The sequence below is a fragment of the Amblyraja radiata genome, chromosome 4 (genome assembly GCF_010909765.2).
Source record: "Amblyraja radiata isolate CabotCenter1 chromosome 4, sAmbRad1.1.pri, whole genome shotgun sequence".
NCBI classification, from domain to species: Eukaryota; Metazoa; Chordata; class Chondrichthyes; order Rajiformes; family Rajidae; genus Amblyraja; species Amblyraja radiata.
This window is the reverse complement of record NC_045959.1, coordinates 16,743,533-16,768,050: the sequence shown is the minus strand read 5'-3', so window position 1 is coordinate 16,768,050 and position 24,518 is coordinate 16,743,533. Positions and strand designations below refer to the sequence as shown.

Sequence of the window (24,518 nt, the reverse complement as noted above, 5' to 3'; positions counted from 1 at the left end):
TCTTAGATACCTGCTGGAATTGAGTTGAAATATAGTGCACCAAACAAACATAACTAGAATGTTGTTTGCGGGCATCCCACTCATCTAACAGCTTCTTGCAGTTACTTTGCAACATAGCTGACGCATAAATGTAAAGAATCACTTTTAAGCTCCTTAAGGGGCATTATACAAATTATTAGCTGCAAGAGGTAGTTTCAGAAAATCTGTGGATTCTTTCTTGCATAAAAAAATGTTCGTGCTCCATCCCATTTTCACCATCACATCTAACCACCACAGTGCATTTTCACTTTTTAGCTAATTTCTCACAATGTTTCAAACAAATTACTTGCTTTTGCATTTATTGAGTCTTGCATATTCTTTAATCAGGCACCTAAAGCAAATATACAAGGTTCAAGAGAGTTTATTGTCATGTGTCCCAGATAGGACAATGAAATTCTTGCTTTGCTTCAGCACAACAGAATATAGAAGGCATGAATACAGAACAGATCAGTGTGTCCATATACCATTGTATAAATATATACACACATGAATAAATAAAAAAGATAAAGTGCAAATAAACAGATAATGGCTATTAATGTTCAGAGTCTGTTTGAGTTGAGTTCACTAGCCTGATGGCTATGGGAAGGAGCTGTTTCTGAACTTGAACGTTGCAGTCTTCAGGCTCCTGTACCTTCTACCTGAAGGTAGCAGGGAGATGTGTGTGTGGCCAGGATGGTGTGGGTCCTTGATGATGCTGCCAGCCTTTTTGAGGAGGCGACTGCGATAGATCCCCTCGATGGTAGGGATGTCAGAGCCGATGATGGACTGGGCAGTGTTTACTACTTTTTGTAGTCTTTTCCGCTCCTGGGCGCTCAGGGTGCCGAACCAAGCCACGATGCAACCGGTCAGCATGCTCTCTACTGTGCACCTGTAGATGTTAGAGAGAGTCCTCCTTGACATACCGACTCTCCGTAATCTCAGGAAGTAGAGGCGCTGATGTGCTTTCTTTATGATTGCATCAGTGTTCTCGGACCAGGAGAGATCTTCAGAGATGTGCACGCCCAGGAATTTGAAGCTCTTGACCCTTTCCATCATCGACCCATTGATATAAACGGGACGGTACACAAAATTGCTGGGGAAACTCAGCGGGTGCAGCAGCATCTATGGAGCGAAGGAAATAGGCGACGTTTCGGGCCGAAACCCTTCTTCAGACTCCCTAGACAAGATATAAATGGGACTGTGGGTCCCCAACCTACCTCTTCCAAAGTCCACAATCAGTTCCTTGGTTTTGCTGGTGTTGAGGGCCAGGTTATTGTGCTGGCACCATTTGGTCAGTTGGTCGATCTGTCTTCTATACTCTGACTCGTCCCCATCAGTGATACTTCCCACAACAGTGGTGTCATCAGCGAACTTGATGATGGAGTTCGCACTATGACCAGCTACGCAGTCATGAGTGTAGAGAGTACAGCAGGGGGCTGAGCACGCAGCCTTGAGGTGCTCCCGTGCTGATTGTTATCAAGGCTGACACATTTCCACCAATTCAAACAGTTTGTGGCCTGTGAATGAGGAAGTCGAGGATCCAATTGCAGAGGGATGCGCAGAGACCCAGTTCTGCGAGTTTGGTAACCAGCTTGGAGGGGATGATTGAATTAAATGTCGAGCTGTAATCAATGAATAACAGCCTGACATATGAGTTTTTGTTATCCAAGTGGTCCAGAGCGGAGTAGAGAGCCAGCGAGATCGCATCCACCGTTGATCTGTTGTGGCGGTAAGCGAACTGCAGTGGGTCCAGGATTTTGTCGAGGTAGTTGATTTGCGCCATGATCAACCTCTCAGAGCACTTCATCACCACTGACGTTAGTGCCACTGGTCGATAGTCGTTGAGGCACGTCACCTTGCTTTTCTTGGGCCCTTTTAAAGCAGGTGGGAACCTCAGACCTCAGAAGTGAGAGGTTGAAAATGTCCGTAAAAACTCCAGCCAGTTGGTCTACACAGGTTTTTAGAACACGACCGGGTATACCATCAGGTCCAGGCGCTTTTCGAGGGTTCACCCCTCTGAAGGATTTTCTGACGCCGGCCTCTGTGACTGTGACTGAAATACCATCACAGCGAATGGGGGCTTGAGAAGGCACATCAGTATTCTCCCTATTAAAGCATTGAGCTTGTCAGGGAGTGATGCTACGCCGACATTCGAGCTACTTCATGATTTCGCCTTGTAGGAGGTGATTGTATTCAGGCCTCGCCACAGCTGCCGAACATCTGTCTCATCTTCCAGCTTGGAGCAGAAGTCCCTATTGGCCTTTTTGATGGCCTTACCAAGGTCGTATCTGGACTTCTTGTAGGCCACTGTATCATCAGACATGAATGCCTGGTGTCTGGTCTTCAGAAGAGTGCAGATCTCAAAAGTTCATCCAAGGCTTCTGATTGGGAAACACTCGGAAGGTTTTTATCGGGATGCAGTCCTCCACACATTTCTTAATGAAGTCTGTAACGACTGTGGCGTATTCGTTCAGGTCCATTGCCGAGTCCTTGAACATTGTCCAGTCTACAGACTCAAACAGTCCTGGAGTTGTTCCTCTGCCCCCCCCCCCCTCCCCCCCGACCAGCTCTGTACTGTCCTCACCTCTAGGGGTGCACTCTTCAATTGCTGCCTGTAGGTCGGATTTACCGAAGTGAGCGTGAGGAATGGAGATCTAGGCTTTCTTGATGGTGGTGTAGCAGTGGTCGAGGGTGTTTGGTCCTCTAGTGCAGCAGGAGACATGTTGGTGGAAGTTAGGGAGCGATTTCGTAAAGTTTGCTTTATTGAAGTCCCCAGCTATTGTGGTAAACTCCTCGGGGTAAGACAGCCTTGGTGTTTGTTGACCATGGCGTGCAGCTCCTCCAGTGCCAGACGGATGTCTGATGGGGTGGGATGTAGACCGCGGTCAGGATAACGGAGGTGAATTCCCTCAGAAGGTAGAAGGGACGGCACTTCACCGCCAGATGTTCGAGGTGTGGAGAGCAGGAGTTGGACAGGACTGCCAAGTCTGAGCACCACGCAGAGTTGACCATGAGGCAGATGTCCCCTCATCTCCCTTTCTCAGATGCCTGCGTACGGTCCATACGGTGGATGGAGAACCCTTCAGGCTGGACCGCTGAGTCTGGGGAGCTGGGGGTGAGCTATGTCTCTGTGAAACAGAACACAGAGCATTCCCTCATCTCCCTTTGATAAAGCAGTCTTAAGTCCTCCACTTTATTTTCAAGGGACTGTACGTTGGCCAGTAGGATGGTAGGGAGAGGGGGGTCGAAGTCCCCTGCGCTTCAGTCTGACCTGAAGTCCTGCCCGTCGGCCACGTTTCTGGACACAATGGAGGCTTCCCCTTTGTTTCCAGGTACTGTACTTACTGTACCTGCTGTTTCTGCGAACCTGCGCTGGAACGGGGATTCCCTCGCAGACAGCAGCTCCAGCTCCGTTCCGATAGGGGATTCCCTCCCGGACGGCAGCTCCAGCTCCGTTGCTCCCGGGAGATCCTGCTCGTCGGCTCCGGAGGTGTTTCCAGGTACATTCTCTTTGATTCCCAGTCAGGTCGGGTTCTCTCCAGCGGTCCAGGGAATGCTTGCAGTCAGAGGCTCTCACAGCTGTGGGAGATCGTGAAATCGCTGGTGCTTTCAGGTGCACTAGCATCTTGTCCGTTACGGCGCCGATTTCTGCCGTTTTTCCGATCCAGGTAAGTTTCTTGTTGCTGTAAGTAATCTTCTTCTGTTTGGCTGTTAGCAGCAGGCGCCATCTTAGGTAGGGTAATATTGCAGATAACTCAATAGAATGCTTAACAGAGAAGGATTTCATCAAGCATAAAACATCATAGAATGGGCATTGTTCCTTATGATTCTTCTTACTTCCATCCTTCAGGTACAACTCTAAAGGAAAGGCTAATTCTATTGTGTTATGGAATTATTGTGAGAATATTGAGTTGACCCATTAAAATAAATAACATTGCTCAAAAGGACACAAAGTGCTGGAGTAACTCAGCAGGTCAGGCAGCATCTCTGGTGAACATGGATAGGTGACGTTTCAGGTTGAGACCTTCTTTCAGACCTGAAAAGTCACCTATCCATGTTCTTCAGGGGTGCTGCCTGACAGACAATAGGTGCAGAAATAGGCTATCAGGCCATTCGAGCCAGCACCGCCATTCAATGTGATCATGGCTGATCATCCCCAATCAGTACCCCGTTCCTGCCTTCTCCCCATATCCCCAGACTCCGCTATCTTTAAGAGCCCTATCTAGCTCTCTCTTGAAAGTATCCAGAGAACCAGCCTCCACCGCCCTCTGAGGCAGAGAATTCCTCAGACTCTCAACTCTGTGTGAAAAAGTGTTTCCTCATCTTTGTTCTAAATGGCTTACCCCTTATTCTTAAACTGTGGCCCCTGGTTCTGAACTCCCTCAACATAGGGAACATGTTTCCTGTCTCTTGCGTGTCCAAACCCTTTATAATCTTATATGTTTCAATAAGTTCCCCTCGCATCCTTCTAAATTCTGGAGTATACAAGCCCAGCCACTCCATTCTCTCAGCAAAAGACAGTCCAGCCATCCCGGGAATTAAACTTGTAAACCTATGCTGCACTCCCTCAATAGCAAGAATGTCCTTCCTCAAATTAGGGGACCAAAACTGCACACAATACTCCAGGTGTGGTCTCACTAGGGCCCTGTACAACTGCAGAAGAACCTCTTTTCTCCTATACTCAACTACTCTTGTTATGAAGGCCACCAACATGCCATTCGCTTTCTTCACTGCCTGCTGTACCACCAGATCCCATTCTACGTCCCCTTTTCCCATCTTGACAACAATCTGCCTTCCTGTTTTTGCTACCAAAGTGGATAACCTCACATTTATCCACATTAAACTGCATCTGCCATGCATCTGCCCACTCACCCAACCTGTCCAAGTCACCCTGCATTCTCATAGCATCCTCCTCACAGTTCACACTGCCACCCAGCTTTGTGTCATCTGCAAATTTGCTAATGTTACTTTGAGTCCCTTCATCTAAATCATTGATGTATATTGTAAATAGCTGCGGTCCCAGCACCGAGTCACTACCTGCCATTCTGAAAGGGACCCGTTAATCCCTACTCTGTGTTTCCTGTCTGCCAACCAATTTTCTATCCATGTCAGCACCCTACCCCCAATCCCATGTGCCCTAATTTTGCCCACTAATCTCCTATGTAGGACCTTATCAAATGCTTTCTGAAAGTCCAGGTACACTACATCCACTGGCTCTCCCTTGTCCATTTTCCTAGTTACATCCTCAAAAAATTCCAGAAGATTAGTCAATCATGATTTCTCCTTCGTAAATCCATGCTGACTGATCCTGCTACTGCTATGCAAATGTACTGCTATTTCACCTTTTATATGATTGACTCCAGCATATTCCCCACCACCAATGTCAGGCTAACAGGTCTATAATCTGCAGAGTTACTCCAGCACTTTGTGCCCTTTTGCATCTGCAGTTCCTTGTTTCTAGATAATATTGCTGATCGAATTTGATCTTAGCTGCAAAATAGGTACTGTATTCCTTATTGGTACCCAGATCGGGTATCCACGAAAGAAAAAAATCAAAGAATTGGGATGATTTTCACCACGAATGCTATGTTAAAACACTGTCAGAATGGATTATTTTAACAGCAGTTGCCTGTAGAGGTCAAAGCTTCCATATTTTTACTACTGTAAGGTGATGGAAGTGAAGGGCCTGTCCCACTTAGGTGACTTATCAGCAGACTGCCTGCGACCTTCAAGGGCCTGTCCCACGAGCAGGCGACTCCATGCGGCAAGCACGACCTAAAGGGCCGGTCCCACCAGCATGCGCCTGCATGCGGCAAGCGCGACCAAACCAGAAGCAGGAGCCGTGCGGATGTCGAGTGAGTGACATGAAGTTCCAGCGAAGTTCACGCGTGACGTATGGCGTCGAGGCGGCTGCGGGCCGGCAGGCCGTTGCCCCGCGGAATTTTTGAACACGGTCAGTTTTTCGGAGCCCCAAGCGATACCGGGACCAGCTCCGCACAACTCCATACGGCTCCGGCGATCGAAGTGGGACCGGCCCCACGAGGCCGTACGGCTCAAGCGACCACGTTAGGTCGAGCTTGCCGCATGCAGGCGCATGCTGGTGGGACAGGCCTTTTAGGTCACGCTTGCCGCATGGAGTTGCATGCTCGTGGGACAGGCCCTTCAAGCTCGCGGCATTCGCCTGAAAAAACACGAACTGGAAAGGCGACCGCCAGAGTGGAGAACACACACACACGCACGCGCACACGCGCACACACGCACACCATTTAACCGGTCAGTTTTCCTTGGTTCTGAAAACTCTTGCTTATGTTTTTTTTCACCCAATGAGCCAATGAAAATGCCCGGCCAGCAAAGGAGATTATCTAAAACTACCTACGGCTACCTCAACTACCTACAATGACATGGCGACCCCACTACTACTGCACCTACGACAGTATCGATTTTCTCCATGGCGTCCAATTTTTGGTCACAGAAACATTTTCAACATGTTAAAAAATTTGCTGCGACTGTACTGAGGCCGCAACTAGTTCGCAGAATACGGGAACTCCTCTCGATCATGAAGGAGACACACCAGAGACCACCAGCGAACATGTGGCGACCATATGACGACCATGAGGCGAGCGCAGAGTCTCCTGCACTCGCCTTAAAAGTCGCCTAAGTAAGACAGGCTCTTGAGTCTCATCCTCAAACGACTGTCATGTGTGCAAATAATGCTGGAAAGGGTTAAACCACATTAAGGTGAATAATACCTGGAGGTGCCCAATCCAATTTCCTGATAGGCATGGCTTCCACCAAAAAAGTGTGGTAATGTTTAAAACTTGAGCAGAATGCATGACTTGCTCAATAAATGAGAATGCTCCATGCTCCAATTTTGAATAACAGTTGAGAATTTCATTATCTGACAACCCTTAACATTGAACATATGTGTTTTTTAAACAGATCGATGGCTTGAGTGAAATTGTTCAGATTGCAGATCAAAGGCTCTGGATGTTTAATATGCAGATTATGGGGTAACTCCAATCTCGTGTTTAACTAAGCATACAGATAATTAAAAATAACGTTATCCCCTTTTAGTTTTGAGATTCACGTTGTGGGTCAATGGTTACTGAACTGAGCTGTTTTTTTCAATAATTCTGTACTTCTTTCCCCATAATTAGGAAATCATCAACTGTTAACCATATTTTTTATTTAAAAATATATTCATAGTGCTCTTTTTGGAAAAAGATTTGCTCTTTTTTAGATGTAGTATTGCACCACAATGTCTATCAAACGGAGCACACACATATGAGTACATTCCATATGTGGGAGAATTCTGACAAGCTTTTATAAAAGTATACTTGGCATAATTCATAGAAACATAGAAAATAGGTGCAGGAATAGGCAATTCGGCCATTCAAAATGATTGTGGCTGATCATCCAAAATCAGTACCCCGTTCCAGTTCTCTCCCCATATCCCTTGATTCTGTTAACCCTAAGAGCTATATTTAACTTGCTTGAAGAAATCCAATGAATTGGACTCCACTGCCTTCTGTCGCAGATCATTCCACATATTTACAACTCTCTGGGTGAAAAAAAGTTTTTGCGGCACCCCACTAGTCACAGCCTGCCATTCTGAAAAGGACCCTTTAATTCCTACTCTTTGCTTCCTGTCTGCCAACCAGTTCTCTGTCCATGTCAATGCCCTACCCCCAATACCATGTGCTCTAATTTTGCACACTAATCTCTTGTGCGGGATTTTATCAAAGGCTTTTTGAAAGTCCAGTTACACCACATCCACTGGCTCTCCCTTATCCATTCTACTTGTTACATCCTCAAAAAAATCCAGAAGATTAGTCAAGCATGATTTCCCCTTCATAAATCCATGCTGACTTTGACCGATCTGTCACTGTTTTCCAAATGCGCTGCTAATACATCTTTAATAATCGACTCAAGCATCTTCCCCACTACCAATATAAGGCTAATTGATCCATAATTCCTCGTTTTCTCTCTCCTCCTTTCTTAAAAAGTGGGGTTACATTAGCTATTAATTCCTGAAGTAGCAAAGGATATAACCACCAGATCCATTTCTTTAGGGTGGGTAACAAGTGGGCAATACACATTATTTCATTGCTTCTTCTCCTTTTCCTTCTCACGAAAGTTTGACGTTTTTGTGTCTGCAGTATGAAAGAGATCTGAAAAATGTTCTGATAAGCTTTGAACAGATTTACTAAAGAAATTATAATGTATCTAATTGAGAGCTGTGATTAATTAAAATTCAGATTTTTATAAAATCATGCCAAAAAATCTGTTTAATTTCAAGGTTAGAGAAGAAAAATTCAGCCTTAATTGCTGTTTTAAACAAGAAATCGAAAGAAGAACATCGTCAGAGGTATGTTATTGTAGTTTGGAGTTGAAGATTATAAATTGTCAGAAATTTTTCTGATCACAAATGATTTTTATTTTTGATAATATCATACGTTGTACTTTATGTCAAGGTAATGGAGATATATTTTAGACCAAACAATGATGTGTTATACCACAAGTCATGGCCACCATCACACATATTTTCCAGTCTGAATACTCGGGCTTATAATTGAGTTATTTTAATCAGTCTATTGGTATGCAAGGTGATTAGTAGTTTAAACGATTGATTGCTATTAACATGTAGCTATAAGGAAACATTTAGCCCAGTAATAAAGAACTGGTGAATGCTTTTTGGCTGTTGCACCAGAACCATAGCAGGACATTGCAGCTAGATTCCAATAATCAATTAATAAGCTGGTGCTTTTTATGATCTCAGTAACACCAGGGAGGAAATTATCACTCAGCTTTACAGTGTTAGACATCTTTTCACCATTTTATTGATCTTTAGCATGGCCGTCCGAAGGGGGGGTGCAATGGGTGCGGTCTCACCCCCCTTTTTTTCCCCAGAGTAAAACAAAATCCAGAGTGAAAACAAAATTAAAAAATTGGGGCGCAATATTTTTTTATTCTACACCAGGACAGAGGGAGCCTTGCCTTTGGGCTCCTTACAGCCACTGGATGACCCTGGCGTTGTGCTCGATGACCGAGAGGGCAGAGGCTTGTTCTTCCCCCGGAGCGGCTCGTTGATGCTATCGCTGCTGTCATGCCGAGATGGCTCGCTCTCCAAGTCTGGGCAGCTCACGCTGCAAAACCTGAGGGCAAGGCTTTCGAAAGCGGCATCGGCGGCAAACTTCTCCCATGCCAGGTTCTCGATCACCTCGGGCTCGAGTCCGTAGTGCTCGAAGAAACTGTCCAAGCCTGAGCAGGCTTGTGAGAAGCAGCAGGTGAGGTCGGAGTGCATTTTTACATATTCCGGCAAAGATTTTCCCCCTGTAGTCCAAAATTGTCTTATCTGGCAAAATAGATATACTGGCGGAGTGCAGAAAATCCTTTTATTCATGTCATGTTCATGCCTTGGGGTGGCACTGAAGAACAACAGATGGCAAGAGATTAGGTGTGCCAAAATCCAAACCATGTGCCTGCCTGTTTGTCCACAATTGGGCAAAATGTTTCTGTTCTGAGTCTACATGGAATCACTTGAACCTGCAACATTGCTACAAAGATTGAGGATTAAGTTAGTTTTCCTAGAAGCGGCTATCTTTTTCAACATTTTTAAAAAGACAGAGCGCTGGAGAAACTCAGCGGGTCAGGCAGCATCTCTGGAGGACATGGATAGGTGACAATTACTCCAGCACTTTGTGTCCTTTATTGGTAAACCAACATCTGAAGTTTCTTGTATCTCTTTAAAGTACGGTGGCACAGTGGCGCAGAGGTGGAGTTGCTGCCTTACTGCGCCAGAGACCCGAGTTCAATCCTGACTACGGGTGCTGTCTTACAGAGTTTGTACGTTCTCCCCGAGACCTGCATGGACTTTCTCCGGGTGCTCTGGTTTCCACCCAAACTCCCACACTTGTAGACTAATTGGCTTGGTAAAATTGTCTCTAGTGTGTGTAGGAAAGTGCTAGTGTGTGGGGATCTCTGATCGGCGTGGACTCAGTGGGCCGAAAGGCCTGTTTCCGCACTGTATCTTTAAACTAAACTAGACTGTAATATGGTGATACAATGCAAAATGATTACACGAGAAGAGGACTCCCTTGTATCTATTGGTGAACGTCTCTTGACAGGGGTTTGAATTGCTGATATAACTACCTGAGTGAAGCTAGCAGTTTTCTTCCTGTAATTGGGCTGCTGAAGTTCGTAATCTTTGTTTTCTTCAACAGAAATAGGAGATGGGCTTGCCCATGGCCTATTCCTTCAATTGGTATTTGCACTGCGCGCACATTATTTCTGTATCACCATGAGCAGACACTTCTAACTCTGCCAGAATGCTAATTCCTGTACTAGTATTTGGTAAAGATGCAACTCCTGGTGATGCCTTCACAAGATCCCCTGCCCCAAAGCTGCTGCTGTGAGCTGCAATCACGGCAACTGCAGGCTCTGAGGAACGAGAAATACATAGCACGGAGAAGCTATGGATCATCATTATGCTAAAGATAGCCAGACCCTTTAATTGATGCACAAATTATCGATGCATGTTTTTACAATATTTTTTGCAATTATTGTATTAAGAAAATTAGATACATTCTCATTTGATGAACTAAAGTTTGTTTTTTTTGCAGACCTGACAAACACAAGACTACAGAGAACAGCTAAAGTTCTTTGCATAATGAGTGAAACACAAAGCTGTCAGTGAACGGAATGAATCGTCATAGTATTCATTTCAATTGTATAAATAATTCTATTTACAAGAATTGGATGTATTAGTGTACTTTAAAATATATTAATGTGGTGAATGAGATAATCTAGAAATCTAGGGTTTGAAGTGCAAGTTGCTTAAGAATATCTTTCTCAAGTTGCATAATTTAAATGTATTCTCCATAATAAATAATTCATTGAGTAATCAATTTTGCATATGCTCACTACACAGATATTTGGTGAAATATAATAATAGGGGTTAGAAATGAAAGACTTTTTATTTTGACATATGAACTATAAGGTTTATAACCTCATAAAATATGTTGAATTTGCTCTTCACATTGTATACCTTTTAATAAACCAGATTTGTAATTTATAGAATGAGATAAAGTCTCTGTTATTTGACTATCAGCTGTTAGACAGGGAGAGTTTCTACATTTGCAACTACCTCGAGTGAAGTGGAACAGCAGCATAAATGGAAATGCTATATTGCCAGATACACTGTGCATAGAAACCATGCTCAAGTACATGGAAGTTAAGCTTTTAATGCTCGGGAAGAACAAAAATTCCCCACCTTTGTTTCTTCCTATCTACCTACCCCCACCTCCCCCTTACACACTTTTCTTTCCACTTCCCTTGTCTCCATTACGCAGTTACCGTATTTCCCGGCAATGAAGACGCAATTTTTTTACCCTAAAATTTACCTGCGTCTTGGAGGCCGAAGGTTAGGCCGAGCAATACCACTCTCGTAGCGACTGCTCCGCGGAACCTGCCACGCTTTCGACCATGGAACTCTGAAGTGGGAAGCGGCTGTAAAAGGACAGCTCCGCTGGGGGGGGGGAGAGTTCCTTTCCACAGCGTGTGAGGAGTCTGGCCCGGGTCAGCACGGCCTGGGCTGCACAAAGTAGTAAACTTGGCTGGGCTGGCAGGGGTAAAGTTGCGGGGAGGGCAGGAGCGTTGAGAAGGAGGGGGTCGGGAATCATGCAACTAACTAACTAACTCTCTCTCTCTGTCTCTCTCTTTCTCTCTCTCTCTCTTTCCTTCCCCTCCCTTCCTTCTCCTCCACCCCCCCCCCCATTCTTACCCCACTCAACTCTTTCTCCCAGTTATCTTCAATATTGCTGCAATATTACTATAACCCTACTAATGATAAGATATTGATGTAAATACCAGGCAGGCAATGTACCAGTTTGATTGCCAGCTCAGTTATTTTCAGTTCCAGGCTTATTTACAATTAATTAAATTATATTTAATTTGAGAACATTGATAATAGCCTAATCCAAATTAGTATGATGAAACTGTATGATCCACCTTTCACCAACACATCACTCTGGCATTTCCATCATCATCAGTGATCCCACCCCCAGTCACATCTGCCTGTACCAACCCCTTTCTACGTTCTGTAGAGACCACTACCACCACAACTCCTGAATTCACTCATCCCTGCTCCCCTGCAGACCCTTCCATAGGTTACTTCTAGTACAACTACAGGAGATGCAAGACCTGGCCCTCCTTTACCACTTCCATCTAGGGACCCCAGTAGCCCTTCCAGGTGAGCCAGAGGTTTGCGTGCATCTGTTTAAACCTCGTCATTGCATGCAATGCTCCTGATGTGACTTTAAATTGAATGCAACAAAATTTCATTCAAGGTCCACTGTGTCTAGGTGTATATCTGAATGACAATAAAGTTTTCATTCATTCAAAAGACCAAGTGTAGACAAGGCAACTTTTGCCAAACACGTGCTCTATCCACCAAGGCCTGCTGGATCCCCCAGTTACTAATCTTTTTATCTCCCATCCCACTTCCATACTGACATTTCTGTCCTTGGCCTCCTCCATTGCCTGGGCCACATCTGGCAGGACTGCACATACAGTATTCCGCTTGAGTAGTTTACAACTTAATAGTATGAACATTGAATTCTACAATTTCAATACCCCCCCCCCCCCCACCAGTCTGTCTTTCCCATGCTCCCCCATGCCTGTTTGCACCCATTTCTTCCAACAGCCGCAGCCACCCTCCTCCTTTTCCCCGTTTGTATTCATCTCTCATTCTCTTCCCTCATTTCCTATTTATACCCCCTCTATCCCCTGTCACCATCCCTTTCCATCCAGCTTTACATTTCACCTCTCCTTATCTGACAATGTATGGTGAGGAATGTCTCCTTTTCATCCCGAGCCTTTGTCACTTGCTCCATCCATCTGCCACTCAAACCCTCATCACCTGTAGCCACTTGGCGGGCTTTATCCCATCCAACCCTCTCTTCCATCTATCTCCCCCATCCCTTCTATCAGTCTGAAGAAGTGTCCCGACCAGAAATGTTGTCTCTCCATTCACACCACTGTACTACCTGACCTGCGGAGTTGCTTCAAATGTTTTGCTCCAAATTATTACGGCATGCCTTCCTGGAATATGTTTGCAAAAAATAAAAAGTCCTTTAATTTCAAGCTTTTTAAAAGTTTACCATGAAAATTATAAGGTAGCATGTATTGAAAAGCCAATGAGCAAGAAACATCTCTACACATATGACCTCATTCTTGTTTTGTTCTACTTTGTTGAGTACTTGAAGAAACGTGAGTGAGAGTTGATTTAGAAATATAACTACATGACATTTCAAAGCATTCTACAACCAGTCTTTTGCTGGAGGGCAACCATTGTTCTAAATATAGGAAACACAACTGCCAATTTGCGCATAAGCTCCCGCCAAATAATATTGCTATAATGAGCATTCATTTTATTACTTTGGTCTAACATCAAGAATGATTTCCCCTCTGGTTTCTATGAGAAAAATATATATACGATCTTTCACATCCAAAAGGGAGGCCTTTGTTTATTATCTGTAAGATTGCGAGGTATAGCTCCAAAGCTCTGTCAATTGGACTTATGGCACAAAAATATTTGGCATATCAGAGATTCAGTTCGATTATCTGGAATGTGAAATTAAGTTATGCTTGGGGAGGTAATCCGGTGAAAGTAGCTCACTGTCAAAGTGATTTGGTGATCACAGAATAAACTGTGACACACCAGCATCAGTACAGATGGAAAAGGAGGTGAACTAATTTTAAAAGAGGTGCATGTTTTGGATCAAGGAAAAAAATGAATGCAAGGTTTCCTGGAGAGGAGAAAAGGGCAAGACCAGTATTTTGCTGAGAACTGTAATATCAAACAGAATGTGCAAATGGAAAATAACAAGCATTATGAAAAAGTTAATAAATGACTAAACACATTTTTGATACTTGGGAAAATTTTCGACATGGTGCATAATTGTAATTACTGAAATAGTTAATTGACAACAGGAATATTTTACATTTAGGAGTTACTACTGATGCTGAAAATTGCATAAAATATACTGTATTCATTATGTATAGCTAATGCAGTTAATGCAAGCCACCAAATCATGGGCTATGGCAGGTAGACCCAGACATGGGCCTGTGTTTGAGCACAAGAAGCTCACTAATGCAAGGTATAAGTATGCTGTTCGCTTCATCTGTAAAAATGAGCAAGCTATGAGGGCTGATTCCATGGCTAAGAAGCTGCTAAGTAACAATGCTACAGATTTTTGGAAGGAAGTGAGAGCTCTTAGCAGTTGCAAAACATCTCTACCATGTAATGTAGATGGAATCTCCGGAACAGCTAATATCGCGGAGTTATGGCGACAACATTATAGCACTTTATTCAACTGTGTCCAAGGTGACTTGTATAGGGTGGAAAAATATTGAGAGTAATGACTCGATGGTGATTATGTCACATGAGGTGTATCATGCCATGAACAAGCTGTCCAACAACAAAGCAAGTGGCTTGGATCATATCTCTGCTGAACATCTTAAGTATGCGTGTATGAGGATAGCTCCTCTCCTAGCTATTTGTTTTACTGGCTTTATGATTCATGGCTTGTTACCAGACTCAATGTTGTCTGTCCTGTTAGTGCCGGTCATTAAGGACAAAGCTGGTAAAGTAGGCAGCCTAAATAATTACAGGCCCATAGCTTTAGCCAGCATATTGTCAAAAGTTTTAGAAAGAGTTCTGCTGGATAGAATAAATGAGTTTGTTAACTCCACAGATAACCAGTTTGGCTTTAAAGCTAAACATGGCACTGACTTATGCATATATGCCCTAAAGGAGATTGTAAACAAATATAGAGGCAAAAACTCTTCAATCCTTATGTGCTTTATTGATGCTTCCAAAGCCTTTGACCGTGTTAATCACAGAAAGCTGTTTGGTAAATTGAGTCAAAGAGGGGTGCCTGAATACATTGTTAGAATTCTGGCCTACTGGTATGCCCACCAGACTATGCAAATAAAATGGGGCAATAGGGTCTCAGCCCCATTTGGGGTTAGCAATGGTGTTAGACAAGGGGGAATTTTGTCCCCAGTCCTTTTTAATCTATATATTGATGATCTGTCTAAACAATTGAAAGCCTGTAACACTGGGTGCGTGATTGGTAATATTTTAGTGAACCATATTATGTATGCAGATGATCTTGTGGTCTTTAGTCCATCTAGCGCTGGTCTCCAGCAGCTCCTTACTATGTTCTGTGTATGGTGTGGAACATGACATTAAATATAATGCTAGTAAGAGTGCTGTTATGGTCTGTAGAACCAAAGAGGATAAATGCCTAAAATATCCTGTTTTTAAATTGTCTGACAACAATCTTAGTGTCTGTAATAAGATAAAATATCTAGGGCATATTATTACAGAACAAATGACAGATGATGAGGATATTTATAGGCAACGACGCATGCTGTATGTACAGGCAAATATCCTCTTGCGTAAATTTGGTGCATGTGCAGATACAATACAATACAATTTACAATTTATTGTCATTTGAGCCTCAGTGAGGCTCAAACGAAATTCTGTTTCCACAGCCATACAAACAAAGACAATTCCTAGACATACACACAATTTAGTTCACACAAACATCCATCACAGTGAACCTACTGTGATGGAAGGCAAAGTCTTTTCTCTCCCCTGTTCTCCATGTCTCTCCCGATGTCCAAGCCCCAGGCGGGCGATGATAAGTCCCACGGCCATTTTAGGCCGTGCCGGGCGATTTACGGCCCCGCTCCCGGTCCAAATGTCACAAAGTTGGAGCCCCCGGCGGGCGCTGGAATGTCCCACGGCCATGAAGCCATGCTGGGCGATGTACGACCCCGCTCCGGGTCGTTCCAACCCCGCGACACGGGCTGGAGAAGTCGCGTTGCGGGAGCACCGGGATGCGGTCTCTCTCTCCCCCCGGACCCGCGAGCTCCCGATGTCCCAGTCCACCGGACCTGCGGCTGCGTTGCTGGAGCCCCCGAGCCCCAGGAGTCGAGTCGCAGCAGCGAGTCACCGCCGCTCCCCACGTTCCGAGGCCGGCCAGACCCACGATGGTGAGTAGTCCGCAGCTCCGCAGTCTCCCGAGCCCCCGGGTCGTTCAGGTTGGAGACCGCTCCACGGTGCTAGGCCCCAACGACAACGGAGACCCGACAGGGAAAAGGTTGGGTCTCCCGGACAGGGAAGAGATTTTAAACAGTTTCCCCCCCCCCCCCCCCCCCGCCCCCCACATATACACATTTAAAACCAATATTAAAAAACACCAAACACTACATTTAACTAGACAAAAAATAAAAAAAAGACAGACAGGATGTAGGGGCCGCTGCAACGGGTGAGTCGCACCAATGTGGTGAAGATGTCGCTATTTAGAGCATACTGCACACCCCTCTACACTGCGCACCTGTGGTCGAACTATTTAAAGACAAGTATGCAGAGACTAAAGATGGCATATAACGATGCCATGAGAACACTACTAAGGCAACCTAGATGGTGTAGTGCCAGTAATATGCTTGTGGCTGCAGGAGTCAGTACTTTAGCAGCTATCCTAAGACACCACATGTATAAATTCATTTGCAGGATAAATGACTCTAAAAATGTGCTTATTGTGGCCTTGACAAACATAAGGCTTAGCACTACACGCTACGAATCCCAGTTGTGGAGACACTGGTATCGTTGTCTCGTTATAGGACATTGATCATCTTTTAATCTGGATTTTTAACTTAAATATTGTGGGTTTTTGTTAAATATAAATTATGATGTTTTTATGTGATATACCATGATTTTATATATATTTATGATATTTGATATGCAATGCATTTTTAATGTAATGTTGCCCCTTGTCTGGACCTTGAGTCCGTAATAAAGTTTATTATTATTATTAGGTTGAAGAAATTAAATTAGCCATATGTGGAGCCTAATGGAGAAGTCATTCATTGTGTTTTTATAGTATCGGGTTCATATTGTTGATTAGCTCATGTTACAGTTGAGAAGATTATTGTTAGTAACATAACTTTAATGTTGTATTTAATAACTGTTAATTAATCATTTAAAATGTAACCAAATAGTGGGCTGGTTACTTTAGAGGCAAGAATGTAGTATATATTGAGTGTGTGTATACCTTTAAGAACTGTGTGTAGTGTGCAGTATGCCTTCTGCTGCACCGTATCAGCTACTGGTATTTGAGTATTGTTAGCCCTCATTAAGGGATATTTTGCTAGCATCTGTACCCTGTTTATTTGCATTCCTAAATAGCATAATCGGAAAAAGTAATATTAGTCATTTGGATGTTGCATATGATATCAAAAGAAAGATGAATGCAAACTTTGAGAGTACTGTGGAGTAAACTGATAGATGGCTTGTGTATAGTGCGTTATAAAGTTTATCATTCTAATCACCAACTGGCTCTGCAATAGCAATGAAGTTGTCTAAAGTAACAACAATGTTCAAACTTCCAATAATCAAAATTCGAAAAGTAGCAGGTTGAAAAATTTCACAAGTTAATAAATGTATAAAAATGAAATCAATGCTAACAATCAGCAAACCAAGTATATAACCAATGATGAACAGTGCAGTTTGATTAATTGATAAACATAACAGGTTTCACAGTTACTTTACTATAGTATTTTCATGCAAAAAAATACATTGGAGAATCTTTTAACTAAAAATGGTTCCATAAATAATTTTACTTAGACTAACATGTCTACTTTCCCACATGATCTATTGTTGATAATTTAATTCTGTGTTAATATTGACGCATGGAGAAAGACCCTTATGTTCTCGCTGCCTTTCTGCTTGACCCATTCCCCAACACTGCAAACTCAAGAATGGAATGGAATGAATCTGCTGAATGGAATGATCAAAGCTGAAGATGCCAAATATTACATCTAAAATTGGGAAACGCGCCCTATCTTTAAAACAGGCCATGTGGGAAACTACATTTTTGGCATAACTCTCATCTAAATGCTGAAAATGGTAAAAAGGCAGAACTACTATTTTAATATTACATAGGTAATAATACCAAGAAAAACTATTGAATTGATTTGCATTTCTTTGCTTTAAATATTATACGTCCTCATTATCGTGGGTGGACCTGAAAATAAAAGCACATGTGTAGGTAAGAGATTAACTGAGAATTTGAAGTTTTACGAGATCTCACATTGTTACCTACGCTGCACATGACAATACAATATTTATTTTACACATGGTGATAAGACAATAAAACACAGGCTAAGATGTACTAGACCCAAAAGTCTAATCCAAATCTATGCAAGGTCTCAACTGGAATTAAATAAAATACCAGAGCAAAAGGAGGCTGCAGGATTTTTTGTTATTGAGTAGAGCTAGTACTCGTAGAAAAAAGCTGTTATTATCTCTGGCTGTGGCAGCTTTGACAGTCCGGAGTCACCTTCCAGAGGGAAGTGATTCAAATAGTTTGTGGCCAGGGTGAGAGGGGTCAGAGATGATCTTACCCGCTCGCTTCCTGGCCCTTGCAGTGTATAGTTCGTCAATGGAGGGAAGGTTGCAGCCAATAACCTTCTCAGCTGATCGGACGATTCGTTGCAGCCTCCGGATGTCGTGCTTGGTGGCTGAACGAAACAAGACCATGATGGAGAAGGTGAGGACAGAAGGCCGTATAGAATTGGACCATTGTTGCCTGTGGCAGATTGAGCTTCCTCAGCTGCCGCAGGAAGTACATCCTCTGTTGTGCCTTTTTGACTGTGGAGTCGATGGTGGCCTCCCATTTAAGGTCCTTGGAGATGATGGTTCCCAGGATCTTAACAGGCTCCACAGATGTGGCTGTGGTGTTGTTGATGGTGAGTGGGATGAAGGGAGGTAGAGCTCACCTAGGGTCTACAGTCAATTCCAATCTTAAGAGCATTGAGCTCCAGGTTATTGCGATGGCACCAGGACGCTAATTGTGTCACTTCCTGCCTGTAGGCAGATTTACACTAAGACTTACACTTAAAGTTGGCAGATCTGTTCTGATTTACCAGCTATTAATAGGGGCAGGACCCTCACAGTGAACAGTAGGGTGCTGGGAGTTTTGTAGAGCGGAATGTTAAAATCCATTATTAAAGTTGCGGTGACAATGCACTCAGATAATCACTTTATGATTAAACATTTTATTTTGCTTGGGAGCCATGGTGTATAAGGCTGTGAGAGGACAGAGATGAGCAGAAATTTGTTTATACTAGAGGTTGTAGACCTTTGGAATTCTCCAACAGAAGCTTATGCATGTTCTGTCAGTGAGATTATCCAAGGTACTGGATTCAGACATCGCAAAATCCTTCTGAGCCCGGAAAGAGTTCCACACAACTAATAAAGGGTGCCTAATTTGGGTTTGCTGCCCAGAGACTGGATATGTCGCCACTATCAAATGTGTAGCATAGTGCTAATGTACAGGGTAATTGCTGGTCTGCATGATTCATGAAACATCTCCAAGTTTGCAGATAACACAGAGCTGGGAGGTAGTGTAAGCTGTGAAGAGGATGCTGAGGCTGCAGGGTGGCTTGGATAGTTTGGGTGAGTGGCAGAAGCATGACAAATGCAGTATAATGTGGTTAAATGTGATCTTATCCACTTAGGTGGCAAGAACAAGATGGCAGATTATTATCTGAATGGTGTCAGATTAGGAAAAGGGGAGGTGCAATGAGACCTGGGTGTCCTTGTACATCAGTCACTGAAAGTAAGCTTGCAGGTACAGCAGGCAGTGAAGCAAGCAAATGGCATTTTAGTCAATAGACAATAGGTGCAGGATTAGCCCATTTGGCCCTTCGAGCCTAAAGAAAAAGTAAACTGTGATCATGGCTGATCATTCACATTCAGTACCCCGTTCCTGCCTTCTCACCATATCCCTTGCCTCAGGTATCTTTAAGAGCTCTGTCTAACTATCTCTTGAAAGCATTCAGAGAATTGGCCTCCACTGCCTTCCGAGGCAGAGAATTCCACAGATTCACAACTCTTTGGGTAAAAAAGTTTTTCCTCATCTCTGTTCTAAATTGCCTACCCCTTATTCTTAAACTTTGGCCCATGGTTCTGGACCGCCAGCATCAGGAACATGTTTCCTGCCTCTAGCTTGTCCAATCTCTTAATAATCTTATATGTTTCAAAAAGATAGCCTCTCATCCTAAATTCCAGAGTATACAAGCCCAGACACTCCATTCTATCAACATATGACAGTCCCGACATCCTGGGAATTAACCTCGTGAACCTACGCTGCACTCCCTCAATAGCAAGAATGCCCTTCCTCAAATTTTGTGACCAAAACTGCATACATTACTCCAGGGGTGTCTCACTAGGGCGCTGTACAACTGCAGAAGGACCTCTTTGCTCCTATACTCAACTCCTCTTGTTATGAAGGCCAACACGCCATTAGCTTTCTTCATTGCCTGCTGTACCCACATGCTTACTTTCAGTGACTGTTGAACAAGGACCCCCAGATCCCGTTGTACTTCCCCTTTTCCCAACTTGATATCATTCAGATAATAATCTGCCTTCCTGTTTTTGCCACCAAAGTGGATAATCTCACATTTCTCCACATTAAACTGCAACTGCCATGCATCCGCCCACTCACCCAACTGTCCAAGTCACCCTGCATCCTCATAGCATTCTCCTCAGAGTTCACACTGCCACCCAGCTTTGTGTCATCTGCAAATTTGCTGATGTTACTTTGAATCCCTTCATCTAAATCATTGATGTACAGTATATTGTAAATACCTGCAATCCCAGCACCAAACCTTGCGGTACCCCACTGGTCACTGCCTGCCATTCTGAAAGGGACCTGTGAATCCCTACTCTTTGTTTTCTGTCTGCCAACCAATTTTCTATCCATATCAGTACCCTACCCCCAATCCCATGTGCTCTAATTGTGCCCACTAATCTCCTATGTGAGACCTTATCAAATGCTTTCTGAACGTCCAGGTACACTACATCCACTGGCTCTTCCTTGTCCATTTTCCTAGTTATATCCTCAAAAAATTCCAGAAGATTAGTCAAGCATGATTTCCCCTTTGTAAATCCATGCTGACTCAGACCGATCCTGTTATTGCTTTCCAAATGTACTGCTATTTCATATTTTATTACTGACTCCAGCATCTTCCCCACCACCGATGTCAGGCTAACTGGTCTATAATTCCCTGGTTTCTCTCTACCGCCTTTCTTGAAAGTGGGATAACATTAGCTACCCTCCAGTCCACAGGAACTGATCCTGAATCTATAGAACATTGATCACCAATGAATCTATGATTTCTCGAGCTACTTCCTTAAGTACCATGGAATGCAGATCATCAGGCCCTGGGGATTTATCAGCTTCAGTCCCATCAGTCTATGCAACACCATTTCCTGCCTAATGCAAATTTCCTTGGTTCTTGGTTGGTTCTTGGTTTCTTGGTCCTCCAAAATATTCCAAATGGAATTTAAACTGGAGGTAGTGGAGGGAGGACAAGCCAGAAAGGGATTTTGGGAAGAAAGAGCTACCTTAAATTTAGTTGCATCTGGTTGGGTAACTATGGTAGGGTGAAGTTTATTCCATGCTTTAATTGTGCGGGGGAAGAACGAATTGCTGTACACATCTGTCTTGGTAGCTGGTATCGAATGCCCTCATCTGCTCCTAATTGGTTTGGGTTTGGTGTAGGTTTTGTAATCTATGTCGAGCTGACCATTTAACATTTTGTAAAAACAGGTCAAACGGTGAGCTTCACGTCTGTCTTGAAGAGGGTTCCACCCCAGTGAATTCAGAAGTTTGGTAACACTCGCTTCTCTCTCATAGGTGTTAGTAACAAATCGAGCTGCCTGTCTTTGGACACGTTCGATGGAAGAAATGTTTTTATTTGTGTGTGGGTCCCATGCTGCAACTGCGTAGTCCAAATGAGGTCTAACAAGGGAGAAGTATAGCTTCTCCTTGACAGAAGTTGAACAATGATGAAAGTTGCGCCTCAGAAAATTTAGGACACCTGTTGCTTTCACCGTTGCATGATGAGTCTGACCATTCCCACGCAGACCATTCTGCAATTTGATCCCAAGATACTTGGTTTGTTTGGATTCTTCAAGGGTGGCACCAAGTATATTGTAAGATGTTTCGCCTGGATTCCTCTTTCTGGTGACATGCATGGTTTCACATTTGGAAGAGTTGAACTGCATGCCCCATTGTTGTGACCACTCAACCATTGTATCGAGATCCTTTTGGAGAGCATCTTCATCATAAGCTGACTTAATTGGACGGTACAGCAAACAATCATCAGCGAATAGTCTGGTCATACTTGCGACTTTTTGATGGATGTCATTTATGTAAAGCAAAAACAGATGTGGGCCAAGTACTGTGCCCTGAGGTGTACCACTCAACACTGGACGCCAATTGGAGCTCTTTCCGTTCACACACACGCGCTGAAGACGTTTTGTCAGGAAACTGGAAATCCATTGTTTCGTGTTGGAACGAATACCATAGAAGTCAAGCTTCCGAAGCAGTCTCTGGTGTGGGATGACATCAAATGCTTTAGAAAAGTCCAGCACTACTGAATCCGTGATGACGTTACCATCAAGGTGCTTGGCCAGGTCATTTGTCGTCAGGATAAGCTGTGACTCACATGATCTATGCCTCCTAAATGCATGTTGGTTGACAGCAAGTTAAGACCTTCAGTTCCTCTATCACCCTAGATCCTCTGACCACTAGTACATCAGGGAAATGGTTTGTGTCTTCCTTCATGAAGACGGATCCAAAGTACCTGTTCAACTCGTCTGCCATTTCCTTGTTCCCCATAATAAATTCATCTGTTTCAGTCTTCAAGGGTCCAACTTTGGTCTTAACTAATTTTTCCCTCTTCATATACCTAAAGAAGCTTCTATCCTCCTTTATATTCTTGGCTAGCTTACCTTCGAACCTCATCTTTTCTCCCCGTATTGCCTTTTTAGTTATCTTCTGTTGCTCTTTAAAAGTTACCCAATCCTCTGGGTCAAAGGAGTTGGAGGAATTGAGTGAAATCCAGGTTAGCCGGGAAGTGGTGTTGGGTAAATTGAATGGATTAAAGGCCGATAAATCCCCCGGGTCAGATAGGCTGCATCCCAGAGTACTTAAGGAAGTAGCTCCAGAAATAGTGGATGCATTAGTAATAATCTTTCAAAACGCTTTAGATTCTGGAGTAGTTCCTGAGGATTGGCGGGTAGCAAACGTAACCCCACTTTTTAAGAAGGGAGGGAGAGAGAAAACGGGGAATTACAGACCAGGTAGTCTAACATCGGTAGTGGGGAAACTGCTAGAGTCAGTTATTAAAGATGGGATAGCAGCACATTTGGAAAGTGGTGAAATCATTGGACAAAGTCAGCATGGATTTACAAAAGGTAAATCATGTCTGACGAATCTTATAGAATTTTTTGAGGATGTAACTAGTAGCGTGGATAGGGGAGAACCAGTGGATGTGGTGTATCTGGATTTCCAGAAGGCTTGAGACAAGGTCCCACAGAAGAGATTAGTATACAAACTTAAAGCACACGGCATTGGGGGTTCAGTATTGATGTGGATAGAGAACTGGCTGGCAAACAGGAAGCAAAGAGTAGGAGTAAACGGGTCCTTTTCACAATGGCAGGCAGTGACTAGTGGGGTACCGCAAGGCTCAGTGCTGGGACCCCAGCTATTTACAATATATATTACTGATCTGGATGAGGGAATTGAAGGCAATATCTCCAAGTTTGCGGATGACACTAAGCTGGGGGGCAGTGTTAGCTGTGAGGAGGATGCTAGGGGACTGCAAGGTGACTTGGATAGGCTGGGTGAGTGGGCAAATGCATGGCAGATGCAGTATAATGTGGATAAATGTGAGGTTATCCATTTTGGTGGCAAAAACAGGAAAGCAGACTATTATCTAAATGGTGGCCGACTAGGAAAAGGGGAGATGCAGCGAGACCTGGGTGTCATGGTACACCAGTCATTGAAAGTAGGCATGCAGGTGCAGCAGGCAGTAAAGAAAGCGAATGGTATGTTAGCTTTCATAGCAAAAGGATTTGAGTATAGGAGCAGGGAGGTTCTACTGCAGTTGTACAGGGTCTTGGTGAGACCACACCTGGAGTATTACGTACAGTTTTGGTCTCCAAATCTGAGGAAGGACATTATTGCCATAGAGGGAGTGCAGAGACGGTTCACCAGACTGATTCCTGGGATGTCAGGACTGTCTTATGAAGAAAGACTGGATAGACTTGGTTTATACTCTCTAGAATTTAGGAGATTGAGAGGGGATCTTATAGAAACTTACAAAATTCTTAAGGGGTTGGACAGGCTAGATGCAGGAAGATTGCTCCCGATGTTGGGGAAGTCCAGGACAAGGGGTCACAGCTTAAGGATAAGGGAGAAATCCTTTAAAACCGAGATGAGAAGAACTTTTTTCACACAGAGAGTGGTGAATCTCTGGAACTCTCTGCCACAGAGGGTAGTCGAGGCCAGTTCATTGGCTATATTTAAGAGGGAGTTAGATGTGGCCCTTGTGGCTAAGGGGATCAGAGGGTA

The 24,518-nt window shown here is 43.8% G+C and overlaps 1 long non-coding RNA gene across 1 annotated transcript; it reads left to right on the top strand.

Moving 5' to 3' along the window:
* Positions 1 to 6,956: 6,956 nt before the first annotated feature.
* Positions 6,957 to 11,046, top strand: LOC116971854. The gene is made up of 3 exons (XR_004411644.1): positions 6,957 to 7,028; positions 8,318 to 8,386; positions 10,641 to 11,046. It is a non-coding gene; the product is annotated as an uncharacterized LOC116971854 (long non-coding RNA).
* The last annotated feature ends 13,472 nt before the right edge of the window (positions 11,047 to 24,518 follow it).